Raw genomic sequence first — 8,748 nt, forward strand, 5'->3', positions numbered from 1 at the left:
ACTATAGTGGTCAATTGCAACAGCACACGTGCCAAAGAAATTAGTGGTTTTACTACGCTCCTATTTTAAGCGGGCACCTACTTGCAATTAAATCTCTGCAACAAAAAAGTTCACCTGAGGCCATTCTTGCCAATTTAATAGAGGCCTAGCTTATTCTACCTGTCTCTGTGGTCTTGCCTCAGCTAAAATAGCATACCTCCAAAGAGGCTGGATGTGCCCCAAACACCAGCAAAGTGGACCCGCTGCCAACTCTGCTTGTCACCCCAGGCAGGAAGCACAACCTTAACGTGTAAGCGTGTGCAGGGCTGTGTGTGCGTGCTGGGAGGATGGGGACGCGGATTACGGGAGAAAGGTGGTTGAACACTTTCAACTAGTCACGTAAGTTTTTTAAACGAGGAAAACAAAACAAACCAACATCCCTTCCCTTTCCTCCACCTTTTCCAAGCGCGGCAACCCCGGGGGCACACCTTCAGAGTTTAAGGTCCCCAGGTCTCCAACGCTTCAACTAGCCCTCGATTTTGAGAACTCCCTACCCTCTCGAGGGAAACCAGAGGACGCCCAAGAGTCGGGCCCACCCGGCGGCGCCCAGAGGCCCTCCCCCGCAGGTCCACTCCCCTCGGACTAGCCCAAGGCTCCCATTCCGGCCCCCTGGACAGAGAGAGGTTCACCTGAGGCCGCAGGGACAGCCAATAGGAAGTCCCCTCGGCCCCGCAAGTCTCCGCGCTCCCCACCCCCGCGCGACCCCCTGGAAGGGTCCCGCCGCCTAGCCCGCGCGGGCGCCAGTCATCCCCGCTGGGAGGAGGGGCTCAACGACGGCGCCTTCTCTCCCCTCAGGATTACCTCGCAGCTCGCCTCGCGCAGCGGGCTTTGTGCTTCCCTTCCTCCTTCTCCGCGGCCGCCGGAGCTGCAGCGGCTGCTCGATCCGCCACGGCCGCCTCTTAAGCACCCCACGGCTCCACCGGGGAGGACAGAAGGGGAGGGGGCGTGAGGAGGGAGGGACCTGGGCGCCGAGCCCTCTGTAGCAGGAAGCGGCGACACCTGGGTCGCGATGCCTCTAGCTCTCGCTCACTGTTTTTAAAGAAAATAATTTAAACCCCCTTCCTTCCCCTCCCGCCCCTCGCCCTGGCGACCGTTACCAGCGGGCCGCTCGCGCTCTGGCGGGACTGGCCGAGCGCCCCCGGAGCGTCCTCTGGCCCCGCCCCCATCCCCGCCCCTAGGCCCCCAAGCGCCTCTGGCTCCGCCCCCTAGGGGCCCGCCCCTCGCAGACCCCGAACGCCCCTGGTCCCGCCCTTTGGGCCCCCCGAGCGTCCTGGCCCCGCCCTTCGGAATCACAGGACGTTCTGGGCCCCGCCTCTTCAAGGCCCCACCTCTCGCGGCCCCTTGCGCCCCTCGCGAGCCTTGGCTCCACAAGCTGCGGCCCCCTCTCCGCCCGCTAGCACCACATCTGTGTAGCCGCGGCCGCAAGGACCTACCGGCCGGCCGGGCCTTTGAGAGGGCCTGGCGCTAGGCGGCTGCCTGGCACCTCTTCAGCGTCCTCCTCCGGCTCTGCAGTTACGATCCGTGGCGTCCCCTGAGGGTCGGAGGGGGAAATAACCCCGACGGAAACCCGACTACCAGGAGGAGGGGGAGGACGCCTCGGAAATGTCGCCCGCCCTAACCTGAGCGAGCCCTCCCCGTCCCGAGGCTGAGCCGCAGCTTTCAGTCAACCTTTGCCGCCTACTCTGGCCGCTGGGTCTTCGGGGGGAGGCAGCGGCTAAGGTTCGATCTCCGCACGCCCCCCATAGGAGGGGCCTAGATTTTCCTCTCGGCATACTTGCCTATTGGGCGCTTCCTCCGCCCACTCACCTCCACAGAGGGGCAGGGCAGGGGTTCTCTCAATCCTGCTCCACTGAGACCGGTGGAGGGTCTTCACCCCTACTTTGGCCCCTGGCCTTGCGACCTTATGAGAGCTGGCTTCTTAGAGGGGAAAAGTCGAGGGCGGCAGCGCCAGCTTGGGGTAAACTTTGCAACATGCAATAGCAGGGATGTGGATCCATCCACAGGTGACACTGGGCCCCCACGCCCCCATCGCCCAGACGTTTCTCACCCCAACCTGTTCTCGAAACAGACCTCCCAGTTATGCACACCTTTCTCTGCCACCCCACGATTTGCACATCCCTCCCGCACACGTGTCTTCCACGGGCACGAATCCACTCGAAAGCACACCCCTCCAAGCGCCATTCTGGTTATTCATGGTCCCTTGAGTCAACCCCACCCTACCAAACAGAACAAACTTCATTCCCCACCCTTATCTCCCTTCGTTCCCAAGGTACTGGCGACAGTCCACTTCATTTCCTTCCTCCTCTGCAGACTCTTCCCCCTCAAATACTTCATGCCATCCCCCTCATCTTCATCCCCTCCCTCTTCCCTAAAAATGTGCTAATTAAAATGTAGTTTCCTCTTCCCACATATGAAGTGTGGAAAATGAATCTTGTGTTGGCACAAACTGTGATTCATTTATCCTCATTTTCTCTCTCCCCTGGACTAAGGCTATAGAAATTTCAGTCTACCACCATCTCCCATCTGCTCAAAATCTAACCATGCCTCATGATTTTTAAATACCCCTAAAGGATCTAGGGGAAGGCTTCCTGGCTTTGGGGAGAAAATATTTAGAAAATGCTCAGCCTGTCATTTTATTTGGTGTTTAAAAATATCTGCAGTATTTGAGAGAGCTATTGGGAGTGGCTGGATTTTTTTTTTTTTTTTTGCATTTATAAAGCAAAAAATGAAAAGCTTTTGCATGCATCAAGGTTAGCCTTTTTGTGAATAGCAAAAAAAAAAAAGTATGTTAAGAGCACTTATCAGACAATAGTCTCCACTATATAGAGCATTTGCCCGTCACAAATCTAAACAACCCCCCCCCCGAAGACAAATTAACATAATCCATTTTAAGCATGTCTGATGAGCAATTTTTCCGTGATCATTCCCTTTCCCACAGTTTCTGGACAAAATGTATAAAAGATCGGCTTACCCGCGGGAGATGCAAGGCTTTCTTGTGTCCAGGGTAGTAGACGTGTGTGTCTTCTGTAGGTGTGGATTCTGCAGTGCTGCACAGGAACCCACTGCAGCCTCAGACCCGCGGCGGCGGCGGCGGCGGCGGCAGCGGCGGCGGCAGCCACAGCAGCCGCAGCAGCTTCTCCCAATGCTGAGTAGTAAAGTGTGTGACTTAGGAGAGACTCCCCAGTTACCATTAGGCGCTGGCTTATAAAAAAAAAAAAAAAAAAGGAGGCGGAATCTTTCTTAAAGGAATGGGCTTTGTTTCTCCACTCTACTATTGCTTCATAAGAAGCAGAAGCAGGGACTTTTTGGGACTGAGTAAAGCAGTACAGCTGTGGGAGGTCAAGGTTAAAATTAACTGGATGATCTAGGGACTGATTTAGTGTGAATCAATGAAATGCTGGAAGCACACTAGTTTTAAAGAGCCCTGCTAACGTCAAAGATTGGGGTCCCTGGCAAAAATAAAGCGGTGTGCCTGGAAACCAGTTAGTATTTTGTGCTAATATTTAATGCACTAAACTGATAAGCAAATAAAAGGGGGTTATTAGCATTTAATACAAGAATTCGAAAAAAGTAATAAAATAAAACTCATTCATGTGACTGGGAGCAATGAAGTCAAGCCTTCTAACTATAAGCATACCTGGAATTTCAGTGAATGTTGGTATTAGAAAATATATTATTTTCAGTGTGTATTCATGTTATAAAAATCACAGTTTTATAGAAAAACTGAAAAAATATCTAAAATAATTCTACAATAATAGCAGAGCACTATTCTATTTCAGTGGCAATTCAAAAAATCAACAAGAAACTCATAAGTAGATTAACTTACTTTAAATGCATGTGAATCTACTATATAGACTACTAAAATATAATGTATCCATACAGGAGGAACTTGATAGTTTACATTATAACTTTAAATTTTATTCAATAATTAATACTCCTTGACTTAAGCAGTGAATAGCTGTGATTATTTTCTTCATAGGTAAATGTAGAGGTGTAGTCTCAAAATATGAATAGAGGAAAATACAGGAAATATTTTGCAATCGATTTTCTTTGCAGGGCCTTTGTTAACTACAGGTGTGATCTTGAGCTAACGTGTAAACTTATTTGGTCTTTAGTTCCCTGTTTTGTAAAATGATGATGTTGGATTGAAATTTTCCTTTAGCATTCCAAAATACTATGATTTTATGACATTTATATGCTTATATTTTTGTTATTTAATGCAAGCATGTCTCATTCTAAATTACTTTTCATGAAAACCTGGATTAAAAATATATCTTATTTTATTTATTTATTTTTTTTAAAGATTTTATTTATTTAACAGAGAGAGACAGCCAGCGAGACAGGGAACACAAGCAGGGGGAGTGGGAGAGGAAGAAGCAAGCTCCCAGCAGAGAAGCCTGATGTGGGGCTTGATCCCAGAGTGGGGATCACGCTGTGAGCCGAAGGCAGACGCTTAACAACTGCGCCACCCAGGTGCCCCAAAAATAAATCTTTGTTTTAAACGTATAACCAGAGTTTGTTATTTACTGCCATTTGGGGAATTATTTTGCAGATCAAATAATCATTTTTGTAAAATGAATAAACTTAATTTTATCTGACTTAAGATATTGTACCTAACTTTGACCAGTTTTCCTGAAGCAGGGCCCTACTATATTGCTAAGGGTATCGACTGATTGGAGTACATAATGTTTGATAATAATGAAAGCATTTAAAAACTGAGCATCTCTGGATGGTAGAGTTGGAATAGAGTTTAGAGCTCACTGACTCCAATGCTGTAATTTTATAAATGGAAAGAATGGAAACCCAGAGAAGCAAAATGGGGGCAGAGTTAAGGACAGAGCTGGGTTTTACTCTCCATTCTTCACGCACGCACACACACACACACACACACACACACACAGACACACGCACAAGACAAATAACACATATGAACATACACACGGTTTCACATACCCACGCTGGGGGCTGAGCAGGACCTGTCACAACAAAAAACGGTAGTTTCACTCAGTGACACTATTTGTGTACATGTAGTATAAAGAATATCAAACAAGTACTTACGATGTGTGCAAATATTAGCACAAATTTTGCCTTTGAGTTTACACTGGAAAGTGAAGAAATTTGTCCAGGAAAGAGTGCGCGCGCGTGTGTGTGTGTGTGTGTGTGTATGTGTTGAAAGTGACTTCCAAGGAAACAACACTCAGCGGCAAACTCTTGCTTATCTTCCACCCAAATGACAGGGACTTCAACTCTGTTGGTTGTTTCTTTGGACCCGTTGGTGCCTCTGTTCCCTTTTGTCTACATCCATAAGTATGCCTGCCAAGAGGAAACGTTTAAGAGCCAGTCAGGGTAAAGTATTATAGACTTAATTCTGGCCTTCAGAGGTGCTTTCTGGAAGTTACTTTTTGTGCTAGATAGTAACATTTTCCCTTCAATCCTGATCTGCTGTTCGTGGTAAAGAACCTTGCACTGACCTAAACCCACTCTCCCCAGTTTCAAGGGGGCATTACAGTTAAAGTCTGTGTTGCATTAGATGACATAGCAAACTTGGTGTTTTGTGTATCTGGCAGGATAATTTATCACCTTAATTAAAAAAAAAGAATGCTTCCTACAGGGAGAGAATTGAAGGAAATTAGTTGCCCAGTTTCTTCATCTGTTTTTGTTTATCTTGCTCTTCTATAAGGAAGGCATTTCATTTACCCGGTGGTAATAGACAATTAATAAAATGGCAATTATCTGCATAATTCATCCTCTTCCCAATTAAATGCAATTCCTTGTATCTCCCTAAAAGTGTTGAGTACAGTCTCTTATATAAAGGCACTTAATAGATACTTTAAAAAATGAATACACAGAATTAATGAATGAATAGCCCCCCAAATATCCAGAAACTCATTACAAAGTGTTTTTGTTTGTTTGCAGTTTGCATTGTCTAAAACAACTGACTCTATTCTCTACCTCCCTTTTCTAACACAGTCATGATCTAAGAGAAACAATCTTCTTTCTGTAGAGCTCCTTAGGCATGCCTGATTTGTATTCTCCAATTAAATTGTAGCCACAAATCTCCACATGAACTCTGGGTAGATCAAGCAGTAGCCAAGACACTTTCTGCCAAGAAAACACAGGCTTAAGTTTCAAAATTCCAGTGCTCTAGTTCTAGTTGTGACACCGACTGGTTATGTGACCTCAAACAAGTTTCTTGACATGCTTGTGCCTCAGTTTAGCCATCTTTTAGGTGATGGCGGTGGTGGATTATAAGACCTGCTGTATCTCCTTCATAGGGCGGTTGTGAAGTTCAAATGAAATAATAAGTGGAAAAATGCTTTGAAGTTTTCAAAGGACTATGTAAATATAAGGTATTATTATAGGCAGATGTATTTAAAAGCAATTATCTAGTTCAAGGGACTTTACCCCAAACAACCTGTTTTACTACTTATTGTTTCAGAAAGCAAACAGGTTTATCTCTCTGTATGCCTCTGTGTGTGTGTGTGTGTGTGTGTGTGTGTGTGTGTGTGTGTTCACACATGCTCACATGCACCCTGCTGCTTCCAATTTAACAACTTCTCAGCTTTGAGGCTTTTGTCCTGGACTGGGGAATATGCGTCTGCAGTTGAATATGAAGGGCTAAGAATTTATATAGAGAGCTTTCCCCACCCCTTTGCCAAAATTTACCTTTTTGAAAAAGTTCTCAAACAGAAAATAAATTCAGTGAAGCACAACAGATTTTTCTTGCTATGTAATGTCATGTACTTAATCTCTGGGGCTAGATGAGCCATTCATTTGAAACTTGGCCATGCTGTATACATCCTGATCCCCTTTTATGCCACGCCTGCCTGGAAAGTACTTGGGGAACAGAGTAGCAAGGACTGACATGAAACTCATGCTAATGAGTTCTTCATTCCCTGAGGAGACGTAATCAGGACAATACGCAAAGATTCATCAACATATTTTATTAGTACTATGTGACCTATATGGTTTATTTTAAAGGAATTATTTCAACTAAATACCTGACAGATCCTTATACAACTGTTTAACTAACCAGGCCTGATAAATTTCTGTAACATTAATGAAATATCACCCTCAGTGGTCTCCTCCTTTTTTTTAAAAAAAGGTATTTATCCTCATTTATTCATTTTCCATTTGGTGAGACTTTTCAAATCACCATAGCTGAATAAATAACTGCCAATAAACAGCTACTGCAAATAAGATACTCTGAATGAGAAGCCCACTTATAGGTAGGACATATAAAATCAGTTTCTGTGAAGAGAAACTGTAACATGAATACAAAGTATGCACTTGGTGTGCAAAACCTGAAATATATCAGTTTATCTTTACATTTCATCACATGGTCATAGGCCTTAAGATTTCAGCTGTTAATCTTTAATATATACATCTTAATTACCTGATTTTAAAACCTGTTTTAATCCTGATGGCACTATTTCTAGAATGTGATCAGTAACCACTTGCAACAGAAATACCTGGGGGTATTTCCTAAAACACTGATTCTTGGGTCCTATCCTTGAAGTAGAATCGTTTAGGGTGAGCCTTGGATTGAGGGTTTTTTAAAGCAGCCCAAGTGACTCTAATGTACCAAAATTTGGGCGCTGCTATCCTATAGGAACAATGCAATGTATGTAGAATCTGGGTCACAATGAATGAAATGCAGATGGGTCCTTTTTCATTATGTGAGAGGCATTCAGAGGAGGGCTAACCCTGGCTCCACCATTTTCTGTGGCATAACTTGGTTAAAATACTAACCTTTCTTTTTTTTTTTTTTTTTAAAGATTTTATTTATTTATTTGACAGAGATAGAGACAGCCAGCGAGAGAGGGAACACAGCAGGGGGAGTGGGAGAGGAAGAAGCAGGCTCATAGCAGAGGAGCCTGATGTGGGACTCGATCCCGGTACGCCGGGATCACGCCCTGAGCCGAAGGCAGACGCTTTAACGACTGCGCTACCCAGGCGCCCCAAAATACTAACCTTTCTGAGTCCTAGCATCCTCATCTGTAAGATAATAAGTTTCACCATGCTATTGTGAGGATTAAATAACATATGGAGAGCTTCTACTCTAATACTGGACATATAATGGAACTGATGTATATGTTCATTTCCTCTTTCCTTGTTCAAAAATGAGTTTAAAGGTGTGTTCTTCTTGTCCAGTATCCTTAGTATGCTTGGTAGAGAAATATGAACTAGTTGTTTAATGATAGCTAATATGTCGTGTTCTTATGTCAGTACCAAATGCTTCATAGGCATTATTTCATCTCATGCCTACAATAATCCCTAAGATTAGATACTATTATTTTCATTTTACAGATGAAGGAACTGAGGCTTAAAGAGGATAAGGAACTTGCCCAGGATCTCAGAGCAAAGCATCAGTAGAACTGCAATTCAAACTGAGGCTTTCTGACTCCAGGGTCCAACTATTCATTAAACTGTATGTTTTGTATATTCTCTAAGTGCTTAGATAAAGCTTATGAGCCAGTTTCTTGGAAGGAAAAAGCAACTGCAAAAATGGGCTTTATAAACATGCCAGAAATACAGACAAACAAATGTCATCATTTCCCTATTTTAGAAGACTTTGCCTGTAACAGAGTATGGTACATAGTAGGTGTTCAAAGTATTTATTGAATGAATGGAAGGTAGTTTTCACCAGCACGCTATTATAGCAGCTGATATATATAAACTCAAGTTTTAAACTGCAAGCCAAATCAG

At 44.6% G+C, this 8,748-nt stretch overlaps 1 protein-coding gene across 16 annotated transcripts in view; it reads right to left on the minus strand.

Moving 5' to 3' along the window:
- Nucleotides 1–3,335, minus strand: part of ADD3 (adducin 3) — a 126,095-nt gene extending 122,760 nt beyond the window's left edge. For 3 of the 16 annotated variants that reach the window (XM_057308902.1, XM_048218751.2, XM_026494079.4), the window contains exons 1-3: nt 3,011–3,217; nt 1,473–1,570; nt 841–1,068 (exon numbers count right to left, since the gene is read on the minus strand). The gene's annotated coding sequence lies outside the window, so the exon portion shown is untranslated. Of the gene's footprint in view, nt 1–840; nt 1,209–1,472; nt 1,571–3,010 lie in introns of those variants that run through there. The other 13 variants (XM_044382106.3, XM_044382107.3, XM_044382100.3 and 10 more) reach the window with 8 other exon arrangements.
- Nucleotides 3,336–8,748: the final 5,413 nt, after the last annotated feature.

This window comes from Ursus arctos, unplaced genomic scaffold, assembly GCF_023065955.2.
Source record: "Ursus arctos isolate Adak ecotype North America unplaced genomic scaffold, UrsArc2.0 scaffold_7, whole genome shotgun sequence".
In the NCBI taxonomy this organism is placed as follows: domain Eukaryota; kingdom Metazoa; phylum Chordata; class Mammalia; order Carnivora; family Ursidae; genus Ursus; species Ursus arctos.